At 39.7% G+C, this 14,109-nt stretch overlaps 1 protein-coding gene across 1 annotated transcript in view; it reads left to right on the top strand.

The window, feature by feature from the left end:
- Nucleotides 1-14,109, top strand: part of LOC119810195 (A disintegrin and metalloproteinase with thrombospondin motifs 12-like) — a 136,241-nt gene that overhangs the window by 115,552 nt on the left and 6,580 nt on the right. The window lies entirely within an intron of this gene.

Genomic DNA, 14,109 nt, shown 5'->3' with positions numbered 1-14,109 from the left:
ATTTAATAACATCATAGTGAATAAAAAGTGATTTAACTGAAAGATGACAGTCCATGTTTGACCTAGGGTTTGAAATCTATTTATCCAATTATAACTCCATAAAAAAGTTGGAACTCTGAGCAAATGTAAGTTAGCTATTGTGCAATACAAAGTAAGAATAATATGCACGAAACTAGTTATTTTAGAATTCTAAGCTATCGGAACAAATTGCCACTTAATAATACATCATTTCAATGTGCAAAAGCATGGATTACCAACATGGATCAAGGACAAAGAGTAGAGGATTTTTAGAAGCTAATCACAAAATATAATATTTTAGTAAGCTTTATTCTCAAAGTACATACTTTCAAATAACCAGGTTCGATTGATTTCATGATTCCATTTGTTCCCACATAGTTCATTTCTGTCCTGTTGAAGTCTAAGTCAGTCAACTTTCTAAAACAGTTCTTCTTCTGAAATAAGAATGGCCCATCTGGTCCTGACCCAATCTGAGTTCTGCTCAGTTAATGCCATATGTGACCATTTGTGTAGCTAGAGTGGTCAAGTATACATGGTAGAGTTGTTGCTACTCAAACTCTTAGATCTTTCCTGTCTACAAATGCAGTTTTGTGTCCCCATACATCTAGCAGAAGCTTTGACCAAGCCTGAAAGAAAATCAGAAACCACTGTAGAGGAAATCCAACCAGATAGGATGTCCACCATTGTAAGAGTGGGCGTGAAACACTCCTCTGGTATATTACAATAACTTCACAAAACTAAACTGGGTAGTGGAGCCATAGCAAATCCCAGGACCATGTATAACACAGGGTGAACCATCATTGAAGCGTTTGTATTGATACCAATAACTAACATCCTACAGGACTACTAATTTAATATATGACAATGACATCAACATATTGAGACTACTGTAACGTTTATGCTAAATCACCTTTACAAATGTACTAGCAACTGCTATTACTAGAAACGTCATACTTGTGCAAAAGATGGGTGATTTCTTTCCACAATTTGACCATTTGACCCATAATGAGAGAAACTCCAACAACACTGTTAGCTCCGTTAAGTAACACAGAACATGCAGAACAGAGCCTAGCCATCCCAGCATCTTTCCTGAATGACAGCATACAAAAACACTATCAAGATAAAGAAGTAATTTGTTGGTATTTTGGCTACATATAGTAAGTACCAAAGAAATGTTATACTTTTGAATGCCCTGGCAATGACATTTTTTTTCTAAACTTAGGCTCTTATCTTGAATGAACATGAATAAACACTCATTTTAGATGCCGTAACAGCTCTTTCTCACTCTTCAGACATAGCACATAGTTGGCTATAGGCTTTATTTTGAACCCTGCCTATGGTCTTCCATTTGTGAAGCTGTTTGCAGGAAATCAAAACACCCAGGAGACTAATGATTTAATCATTTGAAATGCAGATATAAGCATGCTGTTTTAGCAACCCTTGTTCATGTTTTCTCTTCCTGGGGAACAGGTATTTAGTAGAGCCTACCATATTCTCATCTGAAGGAGAGATAATGACCAGACTAGATTATTCAGATACATACTTTGAATGCTAATTGCCCAGGATAGCTAGTCCTTGCCTTCCCCACCCCCTATCTTATGGGTGCATGGCCTAGCTCACATCCAGAAGACAGTGTTCTGCAGCTCTCCTTCCTTTCCTCTAGCCTCACATTCTTCCTGCCCCATACTCCAGAGGAGGTGGTAGAGATACCATGTAGAACCTGGCACTCACGGGTCATATTTTGTCAGCACATTGATCAGATGTGAGGCTCCACATTCACTGTTTCTTCCCCCAGGAAGAGCAGGTCAAAGTTGCAGCTGGATCATACTCCTCACCTTGGGATGGAGTAGAGCTCCAGGAAACACATATCACTTTGAAGATGTCTTAAGTTGAGAAGATTTTGAATGCACCAAACCTAATGATGACCATAGCTCATCCTTTCTGCCACAAACATGGTCTACATATTTGTGCTAGTAAAGCCATCTAACAGAACATGGGGTTGACTTGCTCATTTAATTTATTGATACGGTTTTGCACACAAAACAGAATGGTCGTGTAGGTGTGCTTTGCAATAATGTGTGAACTTGGAAACTTGTCATGTTGAGGATAGTGTGTATTTTTAAAATGTCTCTTTCAAACTTGAGAACTAATGAAGACCTCAGTGGCTTTCTGTTTACCGAGTTCTGCTTTTGTTTCTCTGGAGTTTGAATTCCCCAGCAAGCAGCTAATAGTGCTCACAGCTATTGCTGACTGGACACCTATATACAATCACCCTTGATAAGACAATATGTGCTAAAGGGTGTAATCATAGCTCATGATTGGCTCTTTTGGTATGCTGATTGTTCCCTTTGCTGCAATTCCCATTATGAAGCAAACTGGAAAAAACCAGGAACCCGCTCCCTAGTTCGGGAAGCATTAGTTCGGAGCTTACAGCTTCAGTGTCTGAGCCTTTGTCTACATCTCCAGTTTGGAGTTTGTTGGTTTGTTTGTTTGTTTGGTTGGTTGGTTGGTTTTTGCTAGAAGTTGTTTAAAACCAAGTTACAAGTCATTACCAAGCCTTGAGTTTATATTAAAAGTGAGACTGAGCCCACTGGTAGAGGTGTATGCCTTTAATTCCAGCACCCGGGAGACTAGTCTGGTCTACAGAGCGAGTTCCAGGACAGCCAGGACTACACAAAGAAACCCTCTTACTCACTCCCCGCAAAAAGCTAGACTGAGCTGTGTGGTGTCTAGAAATCCCTCTCAGGCTCCATGCTCACAAGTAGCTGACAAACACAAAACGAGCTCAGTTATTTTTGCGTGTACTTTTTTGTTGTTATGGTTTTTTTGTCTTATTGTGGTTTTGCTTGTTGCAGTTTTCGTTTTTGATGTTGTTGAGAGGGACAGAGAGAGCTAGAGACAGACAGAGGCAAAGAGACACACAGAGAAGAAATGAAGTTGGTTGGCTAGGATCTGGGAAGAGTTGGTAAAGGGGAAAAATATAATTAAAATATATTGTTGGAAGAAATTTTAAATTAAAAAACTAAACTTGAAAAGAGTCCAGAAAAACGAATCTGGATACATTGTCCTGTTTTTTTTTTTTTTTTTTTTTTTTAATGTAATTCTTTTTTTTTTTTTTTTTTCTCATGGTTTATTTTTTTTTATATTTAAAAATTTCCATCTCCAACATTGTCCTGTTACAATGAGGGGACTGAGACAGGGCAAAATAATAGTTCAAGAGAATATCCAGAGCCAATTTAGGATTTACTAGGTAATGCTAATCAACAAAACGGAGATGAAGATTGTGGTCTCCCCGCTGCACGCATCTTTGTGGTCACTTTAGCCCTCTGGGACCCATTGCATTCTCTGTATTGAGTAGCAATTGAATCTTTGAGTGTAATGATGATAGGAGCAGCAAAGCTAAGGCTGCAGACATGTTCAGAAGAGATGCCAGACAAGGGAGGCCCTGGTTATATTGTTGGCTTCCGTTGTACATTTTTCATCTGTGGAAGGATGTGCTTGTGTATCTGTGGACACAGTCCTGTTCATCAGGAGAGCAGCAGTAGGGAGTGGTGTTTGGAGCCTGCAGTGGACTTGGAAAGCTGAGTTCTGTTTGTGCTACACAGACCCTAGAGTCTAGGGTCCCGGATGGGCCAGCTGCAGCTCACCAAGGACTTTAATTTAGAGCATCCTGAACCATCTGTAGCTCCAAAATGTTCCCATGTGTTTGAAAAGGAAGCAAAACTGGCTAGTCAGCTATAAAAACGTCTATGCTATCTAGCAGCAGGGCCAGGTCACCGAAGGTTGTTACCCCTGGGAGGAGTCGGTAACATAATATCTTGGAAAGTTCTGTGTTCATTTGGACGGGGAAATTAGGGTGTGCTTGGAAAGGGGTCGATCTCAATGTTCTGTGGACACATTAAATCCGGCCAATCAGTTACTGTTCAGGCTAGGATGTGGGTGTGCAGTTTCCATCTGGGTCCCATCACTGGGGGCAGGAGACAGCCCTTGAAAGTGGGGGTGATAACAGTTGTAGCCAGAGAGAAGAGGAAGAAATGGCTGCATCATTTCTAACATACTCTTTTGTGTTCGCTCTAGCTGAGTCTTCTGACTCTGGTTGTCTATTCTAGCTAGGCTCTTAGTCTGCTTGCCCACATGCCCTGTATGCAGGGCAATCTTCCCAATAGTTTCTAGAACAGATGAACCTGTGTTCTACCCTAGATGTTCTTCCTGCTGTAGGAGGATTCTCTGGTTTTACACATGGGGTCATCATCTCGATCTCAGCTTAAATACCACTCACCCAACAGTGTATTTTCCTGATCCACTGTTGAAGATGCATTTCCCCCTTATAGTTATTTATTCAAGCAGTTACATTTTTGTCTTTTATAATGCATATACCAGCCTCTAATTTATGACTGACTTTTCTCACTTGTTTTTAAGTGATGATTCTGTGCATTTGTGTGTATGTGTGATATATGTGCACAAGTGTATGCATACATGTGTAGGCCAGATGTCAATGTTAAGTACCTTTTCAGTCACCCACTACCTTACTTTTTTGATGTAAGGTCTCTCAATAAACATGTATCTCATTGACTTAGCTATGCTGGCTGACTAACATACTCCAAAGAGCTTGTCTCTATAATTTTAGTGAAGGAATTTCAGGCGTGCATTGGCAAGACTGACTTTTTACATGATGGCTGGAGATAGGAATGCAGATCCTCAGGTTTGCAAAGCAAGCCTTTTGCCAACTGAGCCATCTCATTAACCCTAAATCTTTCCATTTAGGGTCAAGGTCATGGTCAAAGGACCATGTCATTATTTGTTTGCTGCTGCCCTTGCATTGCCAGCATGATGACTAGCTTATAATGAAAGCTTAATAAAATATTTGTGTTAATAAATATTGAATCTTATTCATAAGATGTTAATAACTATGTTAAAGTTAATAAAAATAAAGAAAGATTTATTTATTTGGTAATAGAAAATGGAGGCATGATGCTCTTCCAGAATGGCTTGTAAGAGTCCTTTTTATGACCTGGACCTCCTTCATCGGCTACTCCAGTTACAGTAACGACATTCAGTGTCAACTGAACACACAGGACAGTACACATTTCTTTCCCTGTTAGAGAAACTTCATGTGAGCATTGACTCAACTGGCTGTTTGGGATATCAGTGGTTTCTATTCTCCCCCACAAACCACCAAGGATCCTTCTGATTCTGTTCCTAAATTCCCCACATATACATGAAGCTTTTCATGATGTAGTCATATCTGTTAGAATGAGAAGAGCACAAAATTTTACTCCATTTAGGAGTTAGAAATTATCTTCAGAGGATTTTTCAGCATCAATGGCAAGGATTAGAATCTAAGTCTTGATTTGTGTGACTCTCTCATTCTATCCTTTCTTACCCTTCAGAAAATACTTGTCTTATATGTTGTTTTAATGGTAGTTTAATTGCAATATACCTTAAGTTTCTACACAGACCCCTTGCTAAATTACCCTACAATCCTCTTCCTCTTTGGGGTGTAATTCTATGTTATGGATAAGTTTTAGTTCAGTACCATACAGTTGTTTTTTAAATTCTCAAGGAATTAAAGCACATCAAGATACGGTTTGAGTGAAAGCAGAAAACAAACAGGAGCAGATACATCTGATTGCACCGCAGATAAATCACATTAGCACACAGCAGTAACCAATTCACCTAGGTTCGTACAGCGGTTCTGACCACGTTGTGAAGTTAACAGAAAGGTTGTATAGAAATAGTGTTCTCCAGTTAGTGAACTTGATCTTGTGGAGAGGTGTCGGATGTCAGTAATTCTAAATGTTAGTAATTCTAAAACCTAATGTGCTGAAGGACTAAGGGGAAAAGTAAATATACTGTAGGCTGCAGAAATAAGGTTTGCAAAAGCTGAGAATAGAAATACAAAGAAATGAGGAAGTATTACATAAACTGTTTGATGATGGATTAGAATCAGGGGTGTCTACATAACTCATATATATATATATATGTATATATATATCAGCATGAACTCACACACACACATATATATAGAGAGAGAGAGAAAGAGAGAGAGTTATATAGATAAGTACAAACTAATCAGTATATTTGCACACACACTCATTTGAGGCAGGGCTGGGGAGTTGAAAAGGCAGGAGACAGAGATAGTTTAAGGAAAAGTGTAGGCTTTGGAGTAGCAAGGAGTTGACATTTATTTAGTATTTATTATTGTGTGCTGGGTTCTTGATGCACCAAGGTGTGTGTGCTAGACATACCTTGCCAGTCTCATTCTGCAGAGAGAAAACTGAATTCACATTATAATATCACATGAAACTGCTGTTTCCAGATCACTTTGTGGTACACACACACACACACACACACACACCTATGTATGTATTCATGCATGCATGTATGTATGTATGTATATATGTATGTGTATATTGCCTAGATTTCTCTGGGAGAGTAAAAACAAATTGTCATGCAGTAACATGAGCATATCCAGCACACAGATCTCAGTTTCTTATGCTCTTCTTGTCAATTGTGGTGGTGCCGAGCAGTGGGACATGTTGAAGGGGCAGAGACAGGAGAATAACAATTCCATTTTCTAGGAAAAGAAACAGACTTTATGAGATAAGTGTATGAATTCATGGATGGCTCAGGAAATACAAAATAAACATGGAACCACAGATTTTAGGGCCAAATTAAGTGAGTCCTCAGTAGCCAAAGCTCAGCCACTTGAACCGTGAAATGAAGAGTGATAACGTGGGGGTATAATCTATCCAATAAAATTAATATAGAACTAGATATCCATATTTTACAAATTCATCATTTAAAGAATGATGACGAAGAGACAATTATTCCTCCCAGTGCAATTCCTATTAAAAATATGAATAAAATGGTAGAAATAAAAAAATCACTATTTGGCAAAGCTGCAGTTTTGAAAGCAAGAACCAACCATGTTTACTGAGATAAATGTGTAAAATAAATAATGAGAAATAAGAGCTTTCAATAATTTAAGAACATCAGTGTCTTCCCATGAAGTGTTCACTAATTATAATTTGACTATGGCAACTTTACAGGGGAGAAATCTGCCAAGCATTGATCAGGCAAGTGATAAGAGACCGGAAATTAATAAAATGAATGGGAAGGAGGGGAATTTCACGCAGAATGAACAGCATATAGAAATAGTCAAGAAATAAAAATAAATAGACAAGGGACTGAGGAAGAGAGAGAGGTGGTAGAGCTGGGACATTGGATAAGTAGAAGGCAGGGTTAGTTTAAAGGAGCATTAGGCTTTGGGGAAGTTATAGGTTGACATTTATTTGGTATTTATTCTGTACAGGGTTCTAGTTTAGACATATCTTACTAACCTCAGTTTACAGACAGAAAATTTAAGTCACATTTCAACATCATCTGACATGGTTGATTCCAGCTCTCTTTGTGCTAGATGGGTACTGATGTCATGGCATTACAAACTGTAGAGTTCTATGAGATAGTCCTTGATGAGCTCTGTGCTTAAACATATGTGATATTCAGACTCCACATCCTCTCCAGCATAAGCCGTCCTTCGTAAGTTTGATCTTAGTCATCCTGACAGGTGTAAGATGGTATCTCAGTGTCATTTTGATTTGTATTTCCCTGATGATTAAGGATGCTGAGCAATTCCTTAAATGTCTCTCAGCCATTTGAGTTTCTTCTGTTGAGAATTCTCTGCTTAGTTCTCCACCCCATTCTTAATTGGATTATTTGTTATTTTGTTGTCTAATTTCCTGTGTGTGTGTGTGTGTGTGTGTGTATTGGAGATTAGCTTTCTATCAGATGTGAGGTTGGTGAAGCTCTTTTCCCATTCTATAGGCTGTCATTTTATCTTATTTTCCATGTCTTTTGCCTTACAGAAGCTTCTCAATTTAAGGAGGTCCCATTTATTGATGGTAGTTCTCAGTGTCTGTGCTACTGGTGTTCTATTTAGGAAGTAGTCTCCTGTGCTGATGGGTTCAAGGCTACTTCCCACTTTCTCTTCTATCAGGTTCAGTGTAACTGGCTTTATATGAGGACCTTGATCCACTTGGACTTGAGTTTTGTGCAAGGTAATAGTTATGGATCTATTTGCAGTCTTCTACATGTTAACATCCAGTTATATCAGAACCATTTGTTGAAGATGTTTTTCTTTTTCCATTGTACCTTTTTGGCTTATTTGTCAAAAATCAGGTGTCCATATGTATATAGATTAATGTCAGGATCTTCAATTTGATTGCATTGATCCACGTGTCTGTTTTTATGCCAATATCAAGCTGTTTTTATTACTATAGTTCTATAGTGGAGCTTAAGGTAAGGGATGGTGATGCCTCCAGTAGTCTCTTTATTGTACAGGATTGTTTTAGCTATTCTGGATTTTTTGTTTTCCATATGAAGTTGAGTAATGTTCTTTTAAGGTCCGTGAAACATTGTGTTGGGATTTTGATGGGGATTGCATTGAAACTATAGATTGTTTTTGGTAAGGTTACCATTTTTATTATGTTAATCCTACCTATCCAAGAGCATGAGAGATCTTTCCATTTTCTGATGTCTTCTTCAGTTTCTTTCTTTGGAGACTTAAAGTTCTTGTCATAGAGGTCTTTCCCTTGTTTGGCTACCCCAAGATATTTTATATATGTGGTCATTGTAAAGGGCGATGTTTCTCTGATTTCTTTCTAGGCCCATTTATCATTTGTGTGTAGGAGGACTACTATTTTTTTTTTTGTTAATCTTGTATCCTGCCACATTACTGAAGGTGTTTATCAGTTGTAGGAGTCCCCGGATAGAGTTTTGGGGGTCACTTATATATACTATCACATCATCTGCACAAAGTGATAGTTTACTTTACACTCATGTTTAATTTACACTCTTTCTTGTCCCTGCCATCCTATATCCTCGGCATTTAAAAACCCCCGAAGATGATGGGAAATATCCCATACGACAGCTTAGAAAGATGTGCAGGTTTCTTTGGTGGTTAAGATGACATTTGTCAGTCTCCGCATCCTTCTAACCATGATCAACACCAGAAAATCCTAGGGCAAACTGAAGAAGCTGGACCAATTCTAGAACAGACGCTCACCACTGTTTCATGTAAGTAAATACCTTTCCCATTTGGTCAGTTTTCTTTCTCTCCTAGGGAGTAAAGGGACAGATGGCTTCTGGTTGTGTACTGCTAGAACCGTCATGCTTTTTAAGGCTCTACTTGTTGTCATCTAGTGTCCTGTTAATAGTGGTTCCTCTGTGAAATAGGTAGGGGAGACTTGAGGTTTTTAGCCATCTGTGGTTGTTCAGAAAATCCACTGGAGCCAATGCAGGCACGAGAGTCCCTGAAGGTTGCCGCCAGTGTTTTTCTTCAAGTTGACATTTATTGGAAACCTGGGAAAGGCAAGGTGACAGGGATTTTTAGAATTTGTGGCTCAGGAGATTTCTCCATCTTCATTTCAAATGGTTTAAGGTAGGTGGCAGGGAGCTGTGCTGCCAGTCACATGTGCTTTGTGTCTTCCACCTGAGTCCCCACAAGTTAATTTCTAGTTTGCAAAGGGCCTGGGTGAGGAGGTCCACCTCTGACTGTGGTTATCTGAAAGGTCTCATCATGTATGAAGTTTGCTTCCATGGTATATGGCAATCTTAAAATGCCATTGCCCTGGCCTGGGTAAGCTTTTCTATTTTCTTTGGTTTTAAGTTATATTTTGAATATTTAAGGTCCAAGGAGAGCCTTCTAGTAACTCTCATCAGATCGCATTTACTGAAAGAAGTTGCAGTCAGCCACAGCTCAAATTGGATGGAAGGAAGATAGAGATTTTGGAAAGGAGTTGCAGCCTCCTCCCACTGCAATATCCAGAGGAGGATGTAGGTTCTAAGAGCCAGATGTTGGGAAATAGATCCTGGGGAAAATTGCCTCACAGATGAAAATACAGCCAGGACATGTTGTAACCAAACAGTATTAGTTAAACTTACCTTGTTTCAAATGATCAATGCATTATATAAATGTTTTTTCAGACCTGGGATTATATTTTGTGTGGTGATTCTATCATGCATCACATCTTCAGTCCTGAGGTTGATGTTCTTGGTTCTCAGCCTACTCAAATAAGAAAGACAAATCCAAGGTCAGGACTCTTCAGGTCTCAGCCGGTAGTGCTGGGAGCCATTGGCTCTGGATAAGATATTAGGACAGGTAGATATAGTGTTTATATGAGGTTGAACATTGCTTAATGAAAATTTTATTTAACTAATTATAGATTTATAAACAGTAGTAAATATAATAAGGAAATCTCATGAACCCTCCACTAAGTTTATCCCAGTGGCAGCACCTTGTGAAACCATAGTACAGTCTCAGGTCATCGGGACACTGACCCTATCAGAAGCCACCAAGAACACGTGCAGTCTTCTAGTTTTTTGGTCCTTTAGTGTTTGTCAACTAGTCCTCTGTAGTTTGGTCCAATGAGTAGTTTTGTGCATACAACGGTCCATATACTGAACTCTACTCTAATGAGGCTGCTATTGAAAGTCATATGAGCCTTCTTGCTATGGCTTTCTATTTCTATGTCCTACCTTCTGGGAACCACTCGTTGTCATGCAACCCTCCTAGGAGTGACTTGCTTCAGGAATAGTAATTTTCTGGAGGGTAGTTCTACTTTCTGTTGCTGAGTCTTCCGTGCACTACAATGGTTTAAACCACACCACGGGGTTGTGATTGTCATGCCTGATGCTGCTATAGTCACCAACTATATTCTTTTACATTAATGTACATGTCTATTTCTCTGGCCCATATGGCAATTGAATGTGGAGTTTTATAAGGTGTTGCCAAATTGTTTTCCAGAATAACTGTGCTGTTTTGTAGTCAAAGCATGTGAGAGACCCCAGCTCCCACATCCTCAACAGTACTTGATGTTGGGTCTGTTCTCTTTGTATCTAGCCTTGCTGGTAAATGTGTAGCAATACCTCGTTGTGTTTATTTTCCTTAGATATGCTTTAGTTGAATACAATTACATAATCTTCCCCTTCTCTTTCTTCCCTCCAACCTCTCTCATGGTCCTTTTCCCACTCTCAAGTTGATAGCCCGTGTTTCTTTCTGTGTTCCCTATGCACATGCACCACACACACACACACTCACTCACTCACCCCTGATAGCTAACAATGAAAAATTATCTTTCTGCATGCTTTTCTGGTGTGTCATATGTTCTCTTCATATCTTTTGATTATTTTCCTCTGGAGAGTTCCTTGTTTGTTTTTTTTTTGGAGATTCTTTACATAGTTTTGATACCAGTTTGCTCATCTAATTCTAATTACTTCCAAAGTTACTCTTGTCCAGAAATATATCTTATGGAATATCATCCGCTTTAAGACACAGAATTCGCCTGACTTTGACCTGGGGTTTTGCGGACTTTGAATGTTTATTATCAGCACTCTCCGGTGAGACTGGGGCTTGGAAGGAGTGGATGGTCATGTAAAATCTAATTTTAGAAAGGAGCAGCAGACGAATCACTATGAGAACACTAAGAGCATCAAATCTATATGTTGAATTAATTAATATTTCTGAGTGAGCAAGAGATCTTCCAGGAAATTTGAAGATGGGTCAGTTCAGTGTCTATGGGATCCAGATTCCCATCATAGCCAACCCCTGACTGAGCTTGAGACGGTGTGGCGGTTTCTCAGAAAATTAGGAAACAACCTTCCTCAAGACCCAATAATACCACCTTTAGGTATATATCCAAAGGATGCTCAATTGTGTCACAAGGACATATGCTCAGCTATGTTCATAGCAGCTTTGTTTGTCATAGCCAGAACCTGGAAACAACCTAAATGTCCCTTGATCAAAGAATGGATTAAAAAAAATGTGGTACATTTACACAATGGAGTACTACACAGCAGAAAAAAAATAGCAACAGCTTGAATTTTGCAGGAAGATGGATGGAGCTAGAAAACATTATTTTGAGTGAGGTAACCCAGACACAGAAAGACGATTATCACATGTACTCACTCTTAGGTGGTTTTTAAACATAAAGCAAAGAAAGCCAGCCTACAAACCACAATCCCAGAGAACTTAGACAACAATACGGACACTAAGAGAGACTTACATAGATATAACCTATGTGGGAAGTAGAAAGTCGAAAAAGACAAGATCTCCTGAGTAAAATGGGAGCATGGGGACCTTGGGAGGGGATTGAAGTGGGGAGGGGAGAGGCAGGGAGGGGAGCAGAGAAAAATGCAGAGCTCAATAAATATCATGGGAAAAAAAGTGCCCATGAGCTCAAACCTCTTCTGGAAACAATTCTAAGATATCATTTAGGGGTGACTTCATTATATCTTTTAATAAATTTGACCGATGAAACAAAAAAGAAAAGAAATTACCCATATAGTAGATTAAAAACTTACCATCTTAAAAAAAAAAAAGAAGACATTTATGGAGGATTGCCCAGATTACTGCTTCTCTTCTGCTCATTGACATGGAGATACACTCTCTTATCTTGGCTACTCCTCCACAGACAGAGGTGGAGAGACAAGGAGAAGGCAGTCTCAGGGCATGCCCAGTGCTGACATGTATCGTGTAACATTATTCCTGGGGCAACATGAACAATTGTTCACCCCAATAGGGAATGGACAACAGGACAAAGTAAGGATGCCATCAAAGTCCTGCTTAGTGAGCCAATGAGTTTCTTTGGATTACTTAGAGGACGAGAATTAATTCAAAAGCTACTGCATTTCCGAAAGTTCGCCCCTGCATGGATGACAGCTCATGAAAGCTGCAAAGCCAGAGGTCACTGCGTAGCTTTCAGGCTGCTAGACCCACTGCAGGGCACCTCTTCAGGTACCTCAGATGATCTGAGTATCTTCCTGCGGTCCTTGATGTTACATAACCTTGGGTACAGAAAGGCCTCAGGAACATCTTGAAGCTTTTGAGTTGCTTACTTCCTGAGGTTTTTGTTTTTTGAGACAGGATTTGTCTGTATCTTTGGAGCCTGTCCTGAACTAACTCTTGTAGACCAGGCTGGCCACCAACTCACAGAGATCCTCCTGCATCTGCCTCTGGAGTGCTGGGATTAACGGCATATGCCACCACTGCCTGGCCTACTTCCTGAGTTTTAAGGAACTTCACTGCAGGATGGAGCAATTCACCTCCCTCCTGAACACCATGAGTTGTGAGTGTCTTCCCTCTAATGTAGAATGTTTTCACTCAGAGGAAATTGCTAGGCAACAGCCATAGCTCTGCATCAGCCTCTGGTCCCCAGGGTGATCTGGCCTTTGTGAGGGAGATTTGGTGTCTCTTTGAAACCAGCCATGAGAACTATGCTGGGTCTAATGTCCTGTCACCCCCATTGCTATCATTGTCTGAGCACAGCTGTTTGACTGACTTAGCATTTACAAATAAATGAGTGCTTTGGTACTCAAAAGCGTCCAGGTTCTGTGCTAAGTCTTGAGTTACACAAGTCCCTGAGACATGATCCAGTTCTTGTGTGAAGTCTTTCCTCAAGGGAGGATGCTGAGTCTACACCAGTAGGCTGATCCAAGCCAAAGAACAATATGTGAACCACAGAGTATTGAAGTAAAGAAGTTAACAGTGGAAAAGCAACCATATTTGCTGTGTTTAGCAGTAGAGAAAAACCTGCCTTTGCTTTGTAAAAAGAGCCATTTTTTTTTTTTTTTTTTTTGGTTATAGCACCATTTTGACCTTTACAACATGGAAACCAACTGCAGAATTTCTTCCTGGTGAGAGACAAGGAGGCTCTTATATTCCCAAAGAAAAATAGACCCATACATGTTGAGAACATAAAGTCCCTGAGTATTATTATTTGAACCCCCTCTGTTCCCCTTGCTCTGCTTCCCTTGTCAGGTCTGTGGTATTCCAGAGGGCTTAAACACTATGCTCAGGACCTCTAGACTGCTTAGAAAATATGCCAACAATTTATATTGTACCTCTACTACTCTTTCTTTCTTTCTTTCTTTCTTTCTTCCTTCTTCCTTCCTTCTCCTCCCTCTCTCTCTCTCTCTCCTCTCTCTCTCTCTTCCTTCATTCCTTTTTTTCCTTTCTTCCTTTCTTCTTCTTTTCTCTCATCTCTCTTTCTCTCATCTCCCTCCCTAGTCACTCCTCCAGCCAGTCCTCTC

Source organism: Arvicola amphibius, chromosome 3 (assembly GCF_903992535.2).
Source record: "Arvicola amphibius chromosome 3, mArvAmp1.2, whole genome shotgun sequence".
Classification (NCBI taxonomy): Eukaryota; Metazoa; Chordata; class Mammalia; order Rodentia; family Cricetidae; genus Arvicola; species Arvicola amphibius.
Note: the sequence above shows the minus strand (reverse complement) of the source record. Positions and strands in the feature narration are given on the sequence as shown.